This window comes from Stegodyphus dumicola, chromosome 10 (genome assembly GCF_044657685.1).
Source record: "Stegodyphus dumicola isolate Sdum_Otavi_A_Nest chromosome 10, ASM4465768v1".
Taxonomy (NCBI): Eukaryota; Metazoa; Arthropoda; class Arachnida; order Araneae; family Eresidae; genus Stegodyphus; species Stegodyphus dumicola.
In genome coordinates, this window is record NC_140777.1 from 128317774 (window position 1) to 128336692 (window position 18919).

At 33.8% G+C, this 18919-nt stretch overlaps 1 protein-coding gene across 3 annotated transcripts in view; it reads left to right on the forward strand.

Moving 5' to 3' along the window:
* Positions 1–8203: 8203 nt before the first annotated feature.
* Positions 8204–18919, forward strand: part of LOC118190239 (protein broad-minded-like) — a 50188-nt gene continuing 39472 nt past the window's right edge. Inside the window, exons 1-5 of one of the 3 annotated variants that reach the window (XM_035360926.2) lie at positions 8204–8464; positions 9906–9947; positions 12055–12165; positions 13246–13299; positions 16547–16657. The gene's annotated coding sequence lies outside the window, so the exon portion shown is untranslated. Of the gene's footprint in view, positions 8465–9905; positions 9948–12054; positions 12166–13245; positions 13300–16543; positions 16658–18919 lie in introns of all 3 variants that reach the window. The other 2 variants (XM_035360928.2, XM_035360927.2) reach the window with 2 other exon arrangements.

Below are 18919 nucleotides of genomic sequence, written 5' to 3' on the forward strand. Positions count from 1 at the left end.
GGAATATTGTCGATTATTGAGTTTAAAAAATTATTGAGTCTAAACATTCTTTTTCTACAATGTAAAATCGCTCTTTTATGCTCAACAATTTTGTTACATCAAATGATCTATAAAATCGAGTGATTTTCGAAAATGTTTCCAGAAATTAAGTTATAATTTTCATACGTTTCATTTAAAAGTTTTTTTTCTTTCTGTTTTATGGCATAAACAGGAACATCCTGATATATTTAGTTTCTTTATTAAAAGAAAATATATGCGAGAAACTGTTTAAACAATAGCAAAATTCAAATAGAATTTTGAAAAAGTCCCATTGCCACATTGCATATTGCGTCGTAATCAGCAAATAGTGTGTGTGCAAAATTTCAAATGGGTACCTTATTAAACAGATTGTATTTGTTTTGAGTGGCACCTCTATATATAATACCAGTAAACAATTTTCTCATACAATCCAACTATTTCAAAACTAATGAATATTCGCTAATTTTTAGTAACTGAAATTGCAATTCTTCTAGATTCATATGCCATAGATAGGAACAGTGCGTTTACAAAAACAGATTTAATTGTAAAACAAATTCCAGATTTCTTTGCTTTTTGCCCTCCCCTAGCTTTTCAGCTCTAGGTTCCGAAACTTTAAAAAATATTCGCATAATTTTCCCTTTTCCTTTATCGTACATAATTTTCCCACTGAGAACTAGTTTATTGATGCATTGTAGTCCCTTGATTATTTTAATTTTTATTCAGTCTATTCAGTTCGTATCTACATTTTGTGCATTTCCTCCATTTTATTGTTTCTTGCATTTGGTGTTTAAAATCTAGTTTGTGCATTTTCTTTATTAAGTTATCCAGAACGTGCCAGGTATTTTCATGCTTAAGAAACTTTCCAAACATGCGATTTCGCCTTACTTCTGTTATTTATGTTTCATCTTACTGTAGTCGTATTTACTGCTATTACGTTCGATCTTCTGAAATCCGGGTCTTTTGGTCTCCCTCCTTCTCTTTCGCTCTTTTGATCCTTTACTTGGGAACTTCACTCAAGGCTAATTCATATGAGGTGCCGCTGCAATTTTACAAGGTAACTGAACTGAACTGAATACGTCGCGCATACGGTCAGAAATAAGCTCAAAATCCATCAGATATCATCATATTAATATTATTAAGTGTTGTTATTGGAATGTAGGTTTCTTTTAACGAAATCATATTGTAATAATTGCCTGTAGTTATCTATTTAGTATTTATCCATTACTTTTTATTTGATATGTTCATACTAAAACCACATTCTTCGAAAATAAAATTCCTTGCATAATTTTCTCCTTTCCATTTTCGATAAAATTAGCTAAAAAAATTTAAAAAATACGAATATGGTAATACAGTTCCTCTCATATCTGAAGGTAGAGGTTCATGTCTGAAAGGTCAGATAGAATTAAAGTAAACAATTTTCAAATATTCGCATAATAACAAAAATATTCGCATAATAACAAAAATATTCGCATAATTTCGAGTAAGGTAAGTCGAAACAGACTAAAATACAGGAATGTAAGATAGTAATTACTAAGTATCCTGTAGGGAACCTGTAACTAAACTATGTGGGAGAATAGGAAAGTTTCTAAGAATTTAGCTCAAACACTTATGTCTTATTCCTAAATTTTGTATAGAATTTCTGTCAGTGTCTATTCAAGCACATTTTAAGGAGTTTGAATAAACCAATTTTCAGATAATTGAAGCTGTATATTTAGATGCCAGATTAATTCAATAATTCTCAGCCTTTAAGCAGCATTTGCAATTTACCGTGCGTTTTCGTTACCAGGTATTTTAACCAGGCATTAAATTTAAGGTTTCTTCAAAATCTATTAGTTTTTCCGTGAGAGGATCCTTTGCTATATGGAATTTTCATATCGTTTTCTTCGGACATTATATTCATCTGGCTATCTAAACACCTGAATTTTTGAATCTTAATAGCCACCTCAATAAAGCAAAGCTGATGCACAGCTGGAATCTGCAGCTATAGAGATAATGAAGGAACTAATTCCTAATAATGAATGCCTAATAATGATATTCATTATAATTCAGACTTCCTTATAATGATGTCTTGATAATTCCTGATAATTATTTCCTGATAACACAGTAACTTCTTTTCGGCTTTCAGAGCCTTCTAATGAAATAGTTAGTAACATTCTCGGGCCGACAATTTCACGTAACAACACTGCTCCAATCTCTTCAGTGTTGGAATCTGTACCGAAGACCTGAATCATATTTAATTTGTGCTACGCTAATACAAGAGCAGACCTTAAGACATTCTTCGGAACTATAAATGCTTTTTCACACTCGTCTTCCTTAAATTAGGTGGTGTAAAGGCGTTGCAATACTGGAAAATCCTTCAACTTATGGCAGGAAGTGATCAGTGCAAGATTTACGTATAGCTCTAAGCTATAGCTTGTGTAAACAAGCTATAGCTTAGAGCTATACGTTGCCAAATATGATTTTGGGGGGCCCCCAAAATCATATTTGGCACTGACATGTAATATCTGGACTTATATAAAGTGTCCCATATCTCAAATAACTGAGGGTCTTATCAAATCTAAATCCGGCCATGGGAGTGATAAAGTTTAGTTGGAAAATGCTTTTTAAGGTAACACCAGTCACAAACATTTTCAATTTTCTCAGGATCTGTAGACGCATTTTTGTTGAAGATATGACCAACGATGATAACTTCTCTGGTAAATGATGATTAACTTCTAATGAGCACTATTTTGATGGTTTTGAAATAGCTTCTTCATGATTCTGAAACGTTTTCCTTATATTTTCCAGAATTCCTGAAATTCCTCTGCATCTCATTATTGAAGTGTCTAACTACACAAAGCAGGTTTCATATATGACAGTCCTCTCAAAACTGTCTCCATTAGAGGTTCAAATGTTCTTAGAGTGTTGCCCATTCCGATAGACATATTTAAAAATGCCAGAAGAATAACTGACTTGTAATATATGTCATCTTCTCATAATCTTAGCCAATATCCATTTTTTAATCCAGAGGAGTTGAAAACCCTTTGTTTTTGCTCAAAGTTTCATCAATTTCAGGAAAGAATAATTGCTTTTCCTTGTAATATTATTTAAATATCTATACAATTTAAACAACAAAGTCTTGGGAAGCCATTCTTCTTACGAAATGCGAAAAATTTTTGGTACGAGGCCCAGAGTCGTAGCTAGGGTTTTCAGCTCCCAGGGACAACTGAAGATTCCGCGCCCCCTACTGCTTGTCAAGGCTGGAAAACATTTAATTCTAAAATGTCGTAACATCAGTTTGGCGGCCCTTGGATTCTGCGCCCGGGGACAGATGCCCTCCCTTGCCCTCCTCTAGCTACGCCCCTGACGATGCCATTATTTTTACTATTTCTGACAAAACGTTTCATCTTGTGTTGAGAAAATAAGTCCTCCAGAATGTTGCTTACTTGAACGACAGCTTCCTGTTTCGATCCCATGGTGCATCATAATCGTGCGATCAACATCACTAGATGAAGTTGAGAAAAACAGCTTTAAATTCCTCAATAAAATGATTTGTTGCTGGCCTTTGATCAGTACTTAATTCAACGAACAGAGTATGCACACGAACTTGTAAAACAGAAGTTCTTTTTTAGTTCCACATAGTTGAGATTTTTAGAGGCGCATATGCTAGAAGGAGAAATCGGAACATGACATCAGCGTCGATCTTGAAGATATGTGAGGGCAAAGGTTAAAACCCACTGCTTAAAATTACAGCACTTGAGTAAAATGATCATCTTTAGATTTTAATAATGATATGGAAGTTAGTGAAGAGAATGAGGTTATTGAAATGCAACAACCGAAGGTGAAACCGATAATGGTGAAGCCTCCAATTAAATTTTCGGATTTCTCTAAAAAATTGAGGGCTGAAACTAATTTAGACTTTGCAGCTAAAGTTACTGGCGAGTTTTTAAAAGTTTTTCCGAAAACGGAAAATGATCACTGTCAGATAACAAAATATTTGGATGAAAAAAGTGTAGATCATTATTTAATTACCAGAAAGACAGATAGGCCCATCAAAATAGTTATAAGAGGTTTACATATCGATTGACCCTCAGATGACATTTTTGAGGAGCTGATTAATTTAAAGAATAAACCTCGAAAAGTTACCCAAATGCACAGAACCAAATCTAAGGCTCCTATGCCTTTGTTTCAGGTTCATTTAGAGAATGTACCAGGGGTGCAATCTATTTATGATGTTAAAAAACTACTATGTTTCTTTGTTGAAATACATCCTTATAAAGTGCGTGGAAATGTTGTGCAGTGTCACAACTGCCAACACTTTCACCACAGTAGTGAAAATTGCAAACTACAACCAAGATGCGTGAAATGTGCGGGTGCACATCGTACTGATAAATGTAATGTTAAAAAATTAGACTCTCCTATTTGTTGTAATTGCCTGCAAGAAGGACACACCGCCAATTATCGCGGATGTCCGAAATTCCCCCGACGTATAGTCGGAAATAAAACTGTGAATAAGAGTGCAAACTCAGAAAATGTAAATAATGGTGTTAAAATGCCTAGTACTTCTAATGCAAATTTGAGTTATTCTGCTGTTGCCTCCGGGCGCAGTTATGCTAGTGTAGCCAAGGGTGACGTTCAAAGATCTGTAAATACTGTTAATAATTTTAATGTTGATATGCATAAATAGACTGTCAGCAGTGGTGGTGCTGCTAGTGCTACTGTTGGTTCGGGTATGTTTATGGACTTTCTCAAAATAATCAAAGAGGTGTGTGATGTTTTTAAAGGCACCACAGTTATGAATGTTTTTCAAAAAATCTCGGCAGCCATGCCTGAATTGCGGGCTGCGGAGCATTCAATCGATAAGTTGTTTATATTATTTAATTTTTGACAGTGTTTTTTCCAATGTTGAATAATTATGTATAGTGTAAACAATAGGTACTTAAGTATTATTACTTGGAACGCAAATGGTTTGTTCCGTAAGATTAATGAATTGCGGGATTTTGCAAGTGAGCACAGTCCCGACTTATTTTTCCTACAAGAACACAAGCTTGACCCTAAAATACCATTGTATGTGGCAAATTACTATACCTATATAGTCGCACAGAAGTACTACCGCTCCTCGCCCACGTGGAGGTGGCACTGCACTTCTTGTCAAACGCTGCATTCCCCATTATCACGTGAACATTCCACAGCTCTCAGCCGTAGAGGCCACAGCTATCTGCATCACAACAGACACTAACACTCCATACACTTTTGTCTCCACCTACATTCCTCCCATGAGACCTGTGGCTGTCGTTCAGGCAGACCTTGAAATTCTACTCACACTTGGTACACATGTTATTATTGGTGGAGACTTGAACGCAAGACACCGCGTATGGAACTGCTACACTTCTAATGCAACAGGCAGACTGATTTATTCCTTGGCCGCGTCGGCACGGTTTAAATTGGCAGTTCCAAGTACCCCAACACGGTATGCTGCTGGGTCCACCGCAATTATTGATTTTTTTCCGTTGCGGAACACCAGTTCTCCACTGGATATTTACGTACTGGACGAACTTTCAAGTGATCACAATCCTGTTAGGATTATTCTGGACCTCAGCAGATATACTACATCAGACACCAGGGCCTTTCGTACAGACTGGCAGGTCTTTGCCAAAGCCCTCTCCAACACCCAGTACACTTTACCCACGATACACAAGGGGATTGACATTGATAGTTTGGTCAAGGACCTCACTGAAAATATACAAAATGCTTATGTGAAAACACAAGTTGAAGTTAAACCTGGTATGAAACACAAGCCTCAAAAGCTCAGATTATTGATTAAAGAGAGAAATGCTGCAAGACGAGCGTATCAACGTACCAGACACCGTGATGATAAAAGGAACTTCAATCGCCTGTGCGAAGCGGTCAAGTTTCTTACAAATAAACTCTCACAAGATCGCTGGACTAACTACCTCAGATCTCTTTCTGCAGAGGATAACTCCTTATGGAAAGCAGTGAAGAGGTACAAAAAATGCTGTAACGCCATTCCGCCCCTTCACGGCCCTCAACGGATCCATTACACCGGAACTGAGAAAGCAGAACTTTTAGCTCAGCATCTGGAATCTCAGTTCTGCATTAACAACATTTCAGACTCAGACACTGAACAGCTTATTGCTAACTTCCACTCCAATTTTACCACACAGCCATGCACAGACAACATTATATCAGCCATGCCATCGGAGGTCTGTCTCTATATCATGCGAATTGCTAAAAGGAAGAGCCCTGGAGTAGACGGGGTCACAAATGAGATGATCAAGCACTTCCCTGTCAAGATAATACTCTACTTCACCAAGTTAGTGAATATCATACTACGATGGCAGTACTTCCGAACTTGTTGGAAAACTGCCAAGATTGTCCCTCTGCTAAAGCCCAACAAGCCTGCGACTGCTCCTGAGAGTTACCGACCAATCAGTTTGCTAAGCTCAATTAGCAAAATCGTGGAAGCAGTTATTCTACATAGACTAAACATCTTCCTGGATGAGCAGAAGATCCTCATACCCTATCAGTTTGGGTTCAGGCGTAAGCACTCGACAACGCATCAACTCTACAGAGTTGTTGAATTAATAAGCAGTGGGATGCAACAACATCGTGTCACTGGTGGACTTTTCTTAGATGTCGCCAAAGCCTTCGATAGAGTATGGCTGGATGCCCTCATATACAAATTACACAACCTGGGACTCCCAGGCTACATCACAAACATAATTAAATCCTACCTAACCTGTAGACACTTTGTCGTTCATGTTTCTGGTTCATTATCCACAAACCGGCCTATACGGTCTGGTGTTCTACAGGGATCCCTTCTGGGCCCTACCCTATTCAATATTTACGTGAACGACATCCCCACTACACACAACACAACACTAGCCATGTATGCAGACGACACAGCGATCCTAACTCAAAGTGCATTTGTTAGCTCAGCAATACAACAGCTACAACACCACATCCATTCGCTAGAGACTTGGCTGACCAAATGGAAAGTCGAAGTGAATGTCGACAAGACACATGCCATACTGTTTACTACTAAGAAGAATTTCCCGACTCACCTGCAAATGTATGGTGTGGACATTCCCTGGGTCAAGCAGGTCCCTTATCTTGGGGTGATCCTCAGTAAATCTCTTACATGGAACCCACACGTTACACATATTCTCAGGAAGTTTCGAGCTAGTAAAGCTTCACTCTTCCCCTTAATTGCTCGAAACAGTGTTCTATCTATTGATAATAAGTTGCTCATTTACAAAACCATGTTGCGTCCAATTCTTAGTTATGCATGCCCCGTCTGGGCATACTCGTGCAAAAGTTTGAGAAGGCAGTTACAAACTGCCCAAAACGGGGTATTGTGTATGATATGTAATGCCCCCTGGTATATTCGGAATAGCCAAATTCGTAAAGAGTTAAGAATAGAGGATCTTTGTGATTTTTATTGCCGCCTATCTAGGGCATTTTATGATAAACAGGAACTTCTGGACAATTCTGTGGTTGTTAACTATTGTTATGATACTAGGGACCCCAATTTCAGGAAACGCCCAAGGGCGATCCTAAATGTTAGTAATGTGTAATTTTGTATATGTGTTATGCAAACTGTTGCTCAGATTCTTTATTGTATATTGTTCTTTTTTCCTCCTGATTGCTTTTTGTTTTTACTAGTGGCACTAAGGCGTCGCACTTCGTATTTTGTTTCTCTTGTGTGTACATGTATTCTTCTGTGAAATAGTTGTTAAAAATATAGTTAATTATGTATGGATTAGTAATTAGGTACTTAAGGAAAAAAATTTGTATTTAACTATTAGCAATTATGAGTTTAAACTCTTGCTCATTTAATTATTTAGCACATTCAGTTATATTTCTCATAATTCGAAACTTTTATCATGTTATTCGATGAGGGGTAGGGCTATGGCGCCCAGGCACCCTGGTGGTTAAGCACCGCAGTTCAACTAATGTTTTTTCAACTACAAAGTCTGATTTCTTGTCATATTAGTGCATTTCAAATTAATTTAACATCTTAAGGAAATAATACATAGCTTAAGAAAATAATACATAAAATATGAAATTTTAGGTTTGGTTTATGCATGCCTCATTGAATATTTTATTTAATTAATTAATTTTATTTATTTATTTCGCAAGTGTACGGAGTTTGTTTGCTTTCAAGTACTGTTACTTCTACTACACCGTTGCCATGGCGCCCATGATATTGTCATAGATGTTGTGTATACTAAATCAAACTGGTTTTGCAATGGACGCGTATGTGCATCCTTTGTTTGTAATATGCTGTGATTTTTAATGACAATGAGGTTTTGTTGCTGAACTTGTGAATAGTATATGTGAAGGTTACACACAATGATTAATTTTTTAAATCAGAGTTTGGTATTCCTTGAAATGGTTATTATAGTTTTGAACTTGTTTATGGCATGTATTGGTTGTTATAAAAGTGAGTTATTTCGTGTTATGATTTAAAAGGTTGCCTGCATTGTAAAATGTATTTAAAAAAGAATTTTAATCATAAAAGTAATAATTCTTTTTGAGTCGAATAGTTGTTAAACCTTTATATTGGTAATCATTTTATGAATTACAGTTTACCCTTTCTTTTCAATACCAAAAACGTACTTTTTAAAAATAATCTGTTGGTAATTATCAATTAAAATTTTTGAGAATGTAAGGAATTAGGGTAAAAGTATAGTTTAGGGTACTTTTTGGCGGTACATGGATACCGATTTTGTGAAATTCTTTGACTCGATATTTTGGCTTGTGAAGCGGTGATTTTTGCCCCAAAAATCCGCTACACAAAACCAAAATAACAAGACAAACAATTGCACAAACTCGGTATCCATGTACACATCGACTTATTTTCACTTAAAAAAAAAATCCCAGAATTGCACAAAAATGGCATTGTGCACTCCTTTGACTTTATCCATGTACACGTCGACCTATTTTCACTTAAAAAAAAAATCCCAGAATTGCACAAAAATGGCAATGTGCACTCTTTTAACTTTATCCATGTACATGCCGACCTATTTTCACTTAAAAAAAAAAAAAAAAAAAAAAAATCCCAGAATTGCACAAACTTGCATTGCGCACTCCCTTTACTTTGTCCATGTACACATCAATATATTTTCACTTAAAAAGTCAAAGGAGCACAAAATTCTACAATATAGGCAAACAAAAAATGCATAATCTCAATAAAATACATTTTAAACCAAACAATAAAATCACATAAAAAAGCAAAAACATGTTATACATTTAAGCACTACCAAAAGCAAATATTCACTTACCATGATTTTCGAGTTCGCTTCGTACACCCAGAGCCACGTAAAAATCAAAATATCAATCGTACTCAAATGACTTTTTTCAAACCAGGTACTCTTTTTGATCGAACGCTTCGCATAGTGACCATCTGAACCTTTCTTCCTACAAACCCATTCAAATCCATCGTAATGGTTTTTAACATTCGACTAAACACATATCTTTCCTACATACAGGACACTTATAATGGCTACTAAGTGAACCTCCATTTACACACCAGTCAATTAAAGCTCTTTTTCCCCTTTCGCTCCAAATCATACAGAAACTTCAAATTATTCTTACTACATTCAGCCATTCTACCGTCTAAAGAATCAAACCAACACACACCACAAAAGCACTTACAAAACATCCCATGATTCAAAATTTCTCAGAATCATACACCCGATTATGTCGCAATAGGGTTTCCATAACATTCAACTACTCAGGCTACCATAAATGAAACAACAACTTGGTGATAAATCAAACAACAATTTCGCCATACTACAAGGGGTACCCTAAAGTCTACTTTACCCAGAATTTGTTGTGTTGGCTATTTCTTTGTACTTTTATTATGTTCATAATTTTTGCAGGCAAGGGAGGAAATATTTCAATAACAGATGCCAGTGATTCAGGTAATATAATAGCAAATTCCTGATTTATTTCTTAAATTATTTATGTTTGTAAAATTATTACTTGACTTCTTAATTATTTAACATAAACAACTGAATGGTGAATATAACCAGAGCAACACTATTTTTCCATTGAAGACATACCCACTTGACATTTTTTTGTTCTGGCATATTTCCTTGGTGCCAGATGTCTCCATTTCTTTCCTAGTGATAATTGGCTTTGTGAGTATCACTTGCACTACTTACAATATGTTAATCGATTAACAAGAGATTTCTTCAAGAAAAAATTTTTAAAAAGAAAGATTGTGTTTCAATTCTCCCTTCATGAAATTAAAATGTGAGTCAAAGTTGAAATGGCTATGAAGTATTTATTAATGTCAGAAGAAAAAGGTGTTCTGAACACAAATATTATAATTCAAAAAGGCATTTTTGAAAGAAATGCCTCCGGCAGTACAGAGGATATTTTTCATCCTTACTTTTATGAATTTATGTGACATTGGCTGTATACAGATTATAGTTTAGATAATTTTAAATAGTTTTTGGATGCTGTTAGTGAACTCTGTGTGATGCACATACCGTAGAAACAAAAATATTTAAATAAGGTAAGTTGATATTTCCTTTTTTACTTCATAGATTAGATAACATGTATTTCCAGTCTTATGTTATTTCCTTGTTTGATTTAAAATGAAGTTTATTGAGATTATTTTTTGCTTTAATTATGTTTTATTGCATTATGTTTTGAATGCCATTTTGCTGGGAGGGTGTTGGATATAAACTGGAATGGCACCAATTTTCACCAAGGGATACCCTGAAATCTATTTTTACCTAATAATGTTTTGCACTGGCCAAGTCAGGTCTGATAAGTGAAACCTTTAAGCACATGTGATTGGTGTTTGCAAATACATGTTCTTAAGTTTAAAAAGAATGTATTTTCAAGACTCATCTATCAAAGCATTCATTTGAATCCTTTTATATCACCCTGTACATAAACAATATATATGTGATATGATATGAATGATTTAGAACCTGGTGGTGGCATAATAGATGCGTAGCGAAGGGACTTGGCAAGGTAGACATGGCCAGATTCAAGATAATTTTATTATTTAGGAAAGCAGTTTGAGATTCACAATATTTGGTTCACATACAGACAAATGTCTTGTACACAGTACATTTTTTTTTTAGCTCACATATTCCATGAGCAACAAAACTAGTTGCAAAGCGCCTAGCCAGGAGGAAAGCTTAAGCCAAAGAGTGTCGCAGCAACTCTTAGAGGAAGAAGGAAGGGAGTCAAAATTTTCAATTTAACTTTAAAAAGTTTGGCTTACAAGTTTATTGATTGGGCAAGAGGTATCTGCATTGAGCGTTATGTAGGATTGCATTATTAATTTCGTTGATGCAGTCTAGTCTTATACTTTTAAAACAAAGTCAGGTCAGTAGTTATCTCAGGTGGCGCTCAGTCTAGTCTTATAGCACTATTTTTAAAATGGAGAGACTTATTGAATTTAAGTCCCCAAATTAAATAAAAAAAGAGGTTATAGCTAGTTAAAATTAGAAGTTTGCTTTCATATTCTTTTATCTTACATATATATATTTATATGTATAATGTATTATTTACATATATTTATTACAAATGTAATAGACTTCAAATTTATATGCTTTCATAGTAAAGTAAAATATTTTCAGTTTTATATATTATTGCATTGAAATAAAATATGGTTAGTCAGACATATAATTACCTCATAGTTATTCCATTGTTTATATGAGAGACCCTATTTTATTTAAATTTTCAGGCTATGCAATAAATTATATAATTCCTCATAAATTCTATCAAATAATGTGGCATTATCACTAGCCTGAATTTTGAGAGAGTCATTATTTTTATTTGTTTAATATTTTATAAAAAATATTATGAGTTAAATAAAATATATGTATCTAGTTGTTGCTAATTTAAGTTCAGGCAAAGTGATATGTTATTCATTTCAGAATATTTTATCTTTCTTATTTATAACAGACTGTTTTATTCCTAAATTTTTTATATTTCTTTTGACAATCTTCAGTGTTAATCATATAATGATATTATTTTAATATTAACTTTTGAAATTTTTTTCAGTTTTCAAATATATGTACATTTCTGGCAAAAGTTATGAAAAGTGATCAATCAAGTGCAGAGGATCTATCAAGTGCAACAAAAATTTTATTATGTATAAATATCACTTTCTCAGTAAGTTTGATTTATATATTCATCCAAAATGTAGAATTTTGATTGATTAATAAAATATATAGTTAGGTGGATAATATAACATTATCTGCCCAACAAGAATCACCAGGCAAAGTGCTATGTTGCCGAAGTAGGCAATCCAAAATTTTATTAAAATGTGTTTTATCTGGCAGGCCACTAAATGCAAGTAATTTTGTAATTTGAGGATAATGTTTGTGGTTTCTGCTTCTGATTGGCGGGTATTTTTGTAACGACCTGTCATGAAGTTGTGGCTTGCTAATTAAAAGGAAAATGTTGCACTTTTTTCAAAATATTGTATTTTGTCTAGTAGTACTGGACTTTAGAAATGCATGTCCTATGATGCTGTATTTTATGCGGTATCAAATTGTCCAAATTATCTTGGGGAATTCATTTGAAGAAAATGTCTGGAAGGGAAGTTAAAAGACTGTTATGGACTAAAAGACTGAGGTTATAAAGCAGATAGCTGAACAGTCTCCACTGGCTTTAAAAATGTAAATGTTGTCCAAATTGATTTTTATTATTTTTGTTAAAGTAATAAATTGCATATATAATGCTGCATTTGGCTAGCTTTTATTTGTTTCTGATGTTACATTGTTATAGAAATTTTTCAGCTCAAAAGTAGTTCATGAGCTGTTCTTAGGTAATTGTGATAATAGTTTTCTCTGGATAAGGGCAGTTCTCTAATTTTTTTCAAAGTTAAATCAGTTTTAAAGTTTTTAAAGTTAAAAATGTGTCCCAGTTGCTCTGAAATGCGAGATATCTGCAGTTCTCTGATGTTCTTTTCAGTTAAAATAGGTCACTGTGCATGTGAACAGAACCCCCTCCCTCCAAAAAAAGAAAAAGAGGAAAGTTAAGTGATTTATTATGGTGTTTGCTGCATTTTTAGTTAATTTTTTATTGTTTTTGAAATCTGCTTTTCATTATGGACATTTGTTTTAAATAATTTTTACTGTTTCATTATGCATGTTTATTGCATTTTTAATTTCATTAATTCATTGCTGTTTTATGTAATTTTCAGTATGCTGCCATTTTTTAAAATGGGGTCTGTTTTTCACATGTTAGGTTGGTGAAAAATTTGTTGCCAGTGATTGCAGACTTTGCTAGATGGTCGGGCAGGTAATGTGATAATACTAAATGTATCAATATGCATGTAAAAGAATCACATCAATATTAACTTTAGAATTAAATAAACTTCAACTTTATATTGACTTTGATTTTACAACTTTCTACATTTAAAATGTTATCTGACAAAGGACTTTCAAAATGTGTAGATAGCTTTAAAAAAAAAAAAAAAAAAAAAAATACAAAATTGAGATTTACCTAGGATTAATAGTTATAAATGTGGTTGAGTTTTGTAGTTAGTTAATATATTGCACGGAACCAGTTATGTTATTATTTGTGCATTTATATGTTATTATATGATTATTTGTGTGTGTATATTTTTATGTGCAAATATCTGTATTATTACTTACTGCAAATTCAAATAGATCAAAATCTTCCTTATTTATATCTTTGAAATAAAAGCAACACTTAAAAACATGTAAAAATCCTGTTTTTAAAATTTTACTACAGTCAAAAGTTGTTAATTCGGACACCCATAATCCGGAATGATCTATAATCCGAACCTCTAAGCCACAACCTTTCTGCGTATGCGTCGCATTGACGCATGCGCGTAAGACCTTTACGGCTGCGAATGTGCGTGTGCGCATGCGCAAAATACGTTTACGAATGCGCGTTTAATGTACAACGGACGGTATAAGCTAAGCTAAAATTATCTAATTCAGTTAATGTTGCAGATTGCGTTGTTCCTTAATCTTCGAATTGGATTCGGCTTATTATTTTTTGCAGACTGTTAGAGCAATTTTATAAAAGTAAGCTTGAACTTTCGATTATGTCAAATAGAATTTCCGATATATATTTACTAATATGAAACGGATCTACAAAGCGAAAGTATGTTTCGAAGTCCATTAAACAGAAAGTGGAATTGCTGCAAAAATTGGATAAAGGCATATCCTTTGATTATCTAAACTTTAATGTTTGTTTATCTAAACTTTGTTTATCTTTAACGCCACGGTGCGCAATGAATTGGAAGTTGATCTGTCAGCACTATCCTTATCTTCAGGGCAGATGTTTTTATTTTATTTGGCTTATAATTCCTTACTAAATGTATTATTTCATCTCGATGTTCTTCGTCTTTGATATGATTTAAATCAAATTTCTCGTCATTATAATTCGCTTCCGATAGCGAAGAAAGTGACAGAGTTTATTGAAAATGAAAAAATTTCGATTGACAAATTAGTCGGTATTCTCGACACAGCAATTATGAACAGCGGAACTTTGTAACTGAACAAGAAATTATGTCTGTTTGTAGAATTAAAGAGAACGTATTATCACATAAAACGAAGCAACTTCAACAACTTACATTGAAAGAAATGTTTAATAAAGTAAACAAATAAATATTAAGCTTTTTTTCTTGTAAATTTTGATACCCTTTAGATCATAATTGTTCTTTATTTCATAAATTATGGTTTCATATTTTTAATTTTATAATTTCTGCAAGCCATCTTACCAGATTTAAACTGATGATCTATAATCCGGAAAAATCGATAATCCGGAATCGCCGAAGTCCCGATGAGTCTGGATTAACGGCTTTTGACTGTATTATCTATGAAGCAGAACAAGAAACTCGAAGTTTTGATCAGTAAAACATAAAATTATTTTTGTGAAATAGATTCAAATCAAGTAAGATATGTTTTTAAGATTATTGCATAAAGTGTTAAAGTAGAAACTAAAATATGAAGTAATATTTAAAGTTATTGTTTAAATTGCACTCTCTATAACAGAAAAATCAATGCACCAAGAAGAAATTGTCCGATGGAGACAAAAATTGGTGGGTGGAAAGATTATGTGCAGAATAGAAAAGGATTAAAATTTCAGAACAATTGAATGATTTTTTTCAGAGTTACATAGTTACAAAGTAATGAGCTCAATCTCTAGCCTGTATGCAACCTATTAGTCGAGCCGATGAGCTAAGATTAAGCTGAGTCGACAAGAATACTCAGCATCTCACATTCCATGTCCCTGTCCTGGAGGGATGGTAAAAACATCTGCCATCAACAGGGGCCCCAACCTCGGACAGTAGAACGAAGTCATTTAAACACTGTCAGACAGACCGGCCACCAATCCAGCTTGCTAATGCTGCATCATGGTGTACAGATGTCGGCTTTAGGTACTCCCAGGGAGGAAGCAAGGAAATATATGAATGGGCAGTTTTGAAGCTTCAGGCGCCCACTGGAAACCTCAAGCAGCTTTAAAGGCTCGCTGAATTCTCCAACTCCACCATTGGGGGTGTTTTGCCCCAGCCAACAAGCAGTATCTGACTATATATAGCTTCACCACAACCAATGAAACAGACAAAACAGTACCATATGGCCCTTGCCGAGCCTGAAACAGCCACCGCCAGCAAAGACTTCAGTCCTGTGAAGACTGTTTTTAAACACCCGTGGCCTAGACTGCCTAGGTACCGATCCTAATGAGTAGCTTCCCAGGTTTTACTCAAGTTGACCCCTGGTAGGGCATTCAAATAAGACAAGAGTTCTCCTGTTCAGACAGGCAGCGAGACGGACTGTTTGTTTTAATGATTGCCGAGCGTCTTTTTGACCTTATTGTCGGCACGGGCCTGAGTATACAGTGAAACCAGTCGGGGACAAGATCTAGCCAGCAGTGGTAGCCATATCTCAACTGCCGTCCCTGAGCACCCCTGCCTACATATGTAACATCGCAAAAGAACAGGGGGACTGGATTCCATTCACAAAAGCCAGAACATGAAGAGAAATGACAGAAGGAAAAAAAATTAAAATTTTATTCAAGATCTATGCCAAGCTAATGCTGCTTTTTTGTCTAATTTTAAAATTGTTTCACTGTCAGTTTCAGTTTTCTTTTCATTTACTTATCTGTTGTGTATTTGAATTAAAAATTATGTTAAATTCATGCAGGTATGAGTATAAAATCTTGGAATATTTTTGCTAGAATTTAAATTTAACTGCATTTTTTAGATGCCACCTGGATTGGTATTGGTGATCATAAATTTATAAGCGATACAAAAATGTTCATATTATGTAATGGGCTCATTAGCTTTTGCAGTTATATTGACATGTCATCTGAAACACGATAATTCAGCAAATGGTTGGAAAAATCTTTAAATTTAAATGTAATCAAAATGTAAATACAGTACTTATTATACTTTTAGTTTTTGTAGCTCAGAATAATTTGATTTCACTAGTATCAGCTCAGAGTAATTTAATTTTAATTAATTTTACAATTAAGTTCTGAAATGTTAATATATTTTATATTTGTTTAGCAGAACATTTTTTATTGAAGATTTGCACATTATATGGAAGTCATTCCAAAATAACAGAAGATATTTTAAATAGCTGCAAGGAAATTCTGTATTAAGCTCTTTTCAAAACAAAATGTAAGTAAACTATTTGTTGACGTTTCATAAAGATTTATATGTCTAAATGTTAAGTATTTTTAAAATAAACATTAAAAAGAAACCCATAAAAACAACTTTATTAAAAGCATTTTTCATAGACAAAACATCTTCAAAAACCAAACATTTTCTACTGTTGCTAGGTCCAAGAACGCAGTTAATCTTTTATAAGTGTACAACATCAATGTTGCCAAATATTGAAAACTAAATTACTTTTATAAACACATACGATCAGTTCCCACTTTATTTGTATTAAGAGAGTTACTTGTTATTAGTTATGAATATATTTGAAAAATTCACCTTTCAGTTTTACAGCAGTTAGGTACTTAGTTGAGATATTTGCTTCTTGAATAGGTTTAGTACACACAAGCAGAGGTATGATCCATTTCAATTTACATTCTTATTTTTAAAATAAATATTTTCCGTTTATGGGCCTTGAATCACTGCTTTGTTTCGATGTTTTGTCCAGTATATTAAATGCTTGACTGTCAGTCTTTATTTCTATAGGTTTGTTATATAGTTAAATTATCTTAATTCTTCAATTAATGTACCCTATAGTTTGACAAACAAATTAGAATGCCTCTTTATTTGTTGCATTTTCCAGTTACAGAAATACTAAATTTTTACCTAATTTAATAAAATAACCTCCAAATGGTTTTCCATTTACACCAGGGATGTCAAACTCATAGGTACACTTGGGCCAAACAAACAAGGTTTAACTTTAGGCGGGCCACAAAAAATAAAAAAATCAATATTCATAGAAACGTAGATTTATTTTGAATAATACAATAATAAACATATATATATATATATATTTATATAGAAAAGAACAAAAAAAATTTAATGTTTAAGTCCTGATACTTGACATCTCTTCTCTGCTATTATCTTTCCTATTTCTGGAGAAATTTTGTTTGCAGTGATAACTTTCAATGCTGACCCAAGGTGAGCATCATTAATACGGTTTCTAATAGGAGACTTACTACCTTTCATGATTGAAAATAACTGCTCGCACCAATAAGTGCTACCAAACATGGAAATAATTTCCTATGCAAATTTTCGAGTATTTTCAAACCTGGCTGGTAAATATTTGTAAAATTCAGGCACGCCCACTTCAATGAATTTTGCTTTCAAATTTGAGTTGCATTGAATCTCGATCACCTCCATTTGCATATGGCTGGGTACTGAGTCAATACTTATTGAGAAAATCAAAGAAAACAAAAAAAAAAAAAAAAAAAAAAAAAATTGTCTTCAAGGAAACTGAAATCATTAAACATCGTTTCAAATTCAGTTATTAAATTTGCAATTTTTTCTGCATATTTTTGATATGAACAAGTATCATCTAAACTTGATTTGTTCATGCTGCACGTCGGGAAGTGCGTCAAATCTTCATTTTTAAGTTATTTTTCCCAAAGAACTAGTTGACATTTGAATGCTTTAATTATGTCAAACATGTTCGTAATGATATGATCTTTTCCTTGTAACGATAAATTTAAATTGGTTAAGTGTTTGGTTATATCAACCAAGAAAGATAAATCTTGTATCCATATTGGATCGTAAAACAAACTTACGTCTTGATTTTTCGTTTTTAAAAACTGACATATTTCTTCTTTCAAATCCCAGAATTGTTTGAGAATCTTGGAGCAAGATAACCAACGTACCTCGGTATAGTAGGACAAACCCGAATATTCACTATCCAACTCACTTAAGAAAGCAGTGACGTGCAGAATTGACGCTGATTTACACCTCGAGATCTTATAAAATTTATAACTTTTTTTATATATGACAAAACATTCTCCATATTTATTACTTTCGTGCATAGAACTTCTTGATGTATAATACAATGCATATGATGAATGTTTGAACCGTGAATTTCACTAAGTTTTTTTCTTAGTAATGCTACGAAGCCCTTGTTTTTCCCTGTCATTGATGGAGCGCCATCTGTAGCTACAGAATTTAATTTTGCAAAAGGTAGATTGTATTTCTGCAGAACTCCAAAAACACAAGTAAATATATCTTCTCCTGTGGTAGTACCAGGCATCGGTATTAGTTCCAGCAATTCCTCAAAAATGTTAAAATTCTTGTCACAAGAATGAAGAAACACTGCTAATTGAGCTTTGCCACTAATGTCTGTGCTCTCGTCACAGGCAATGGAGAAACTTTCGAAACTAGATGACTTTGCTTTGATCTGATCACTTAAATTCGCGGCTAAATCAGTAACTCTTTCTGCAACTGTATTTCGAGACA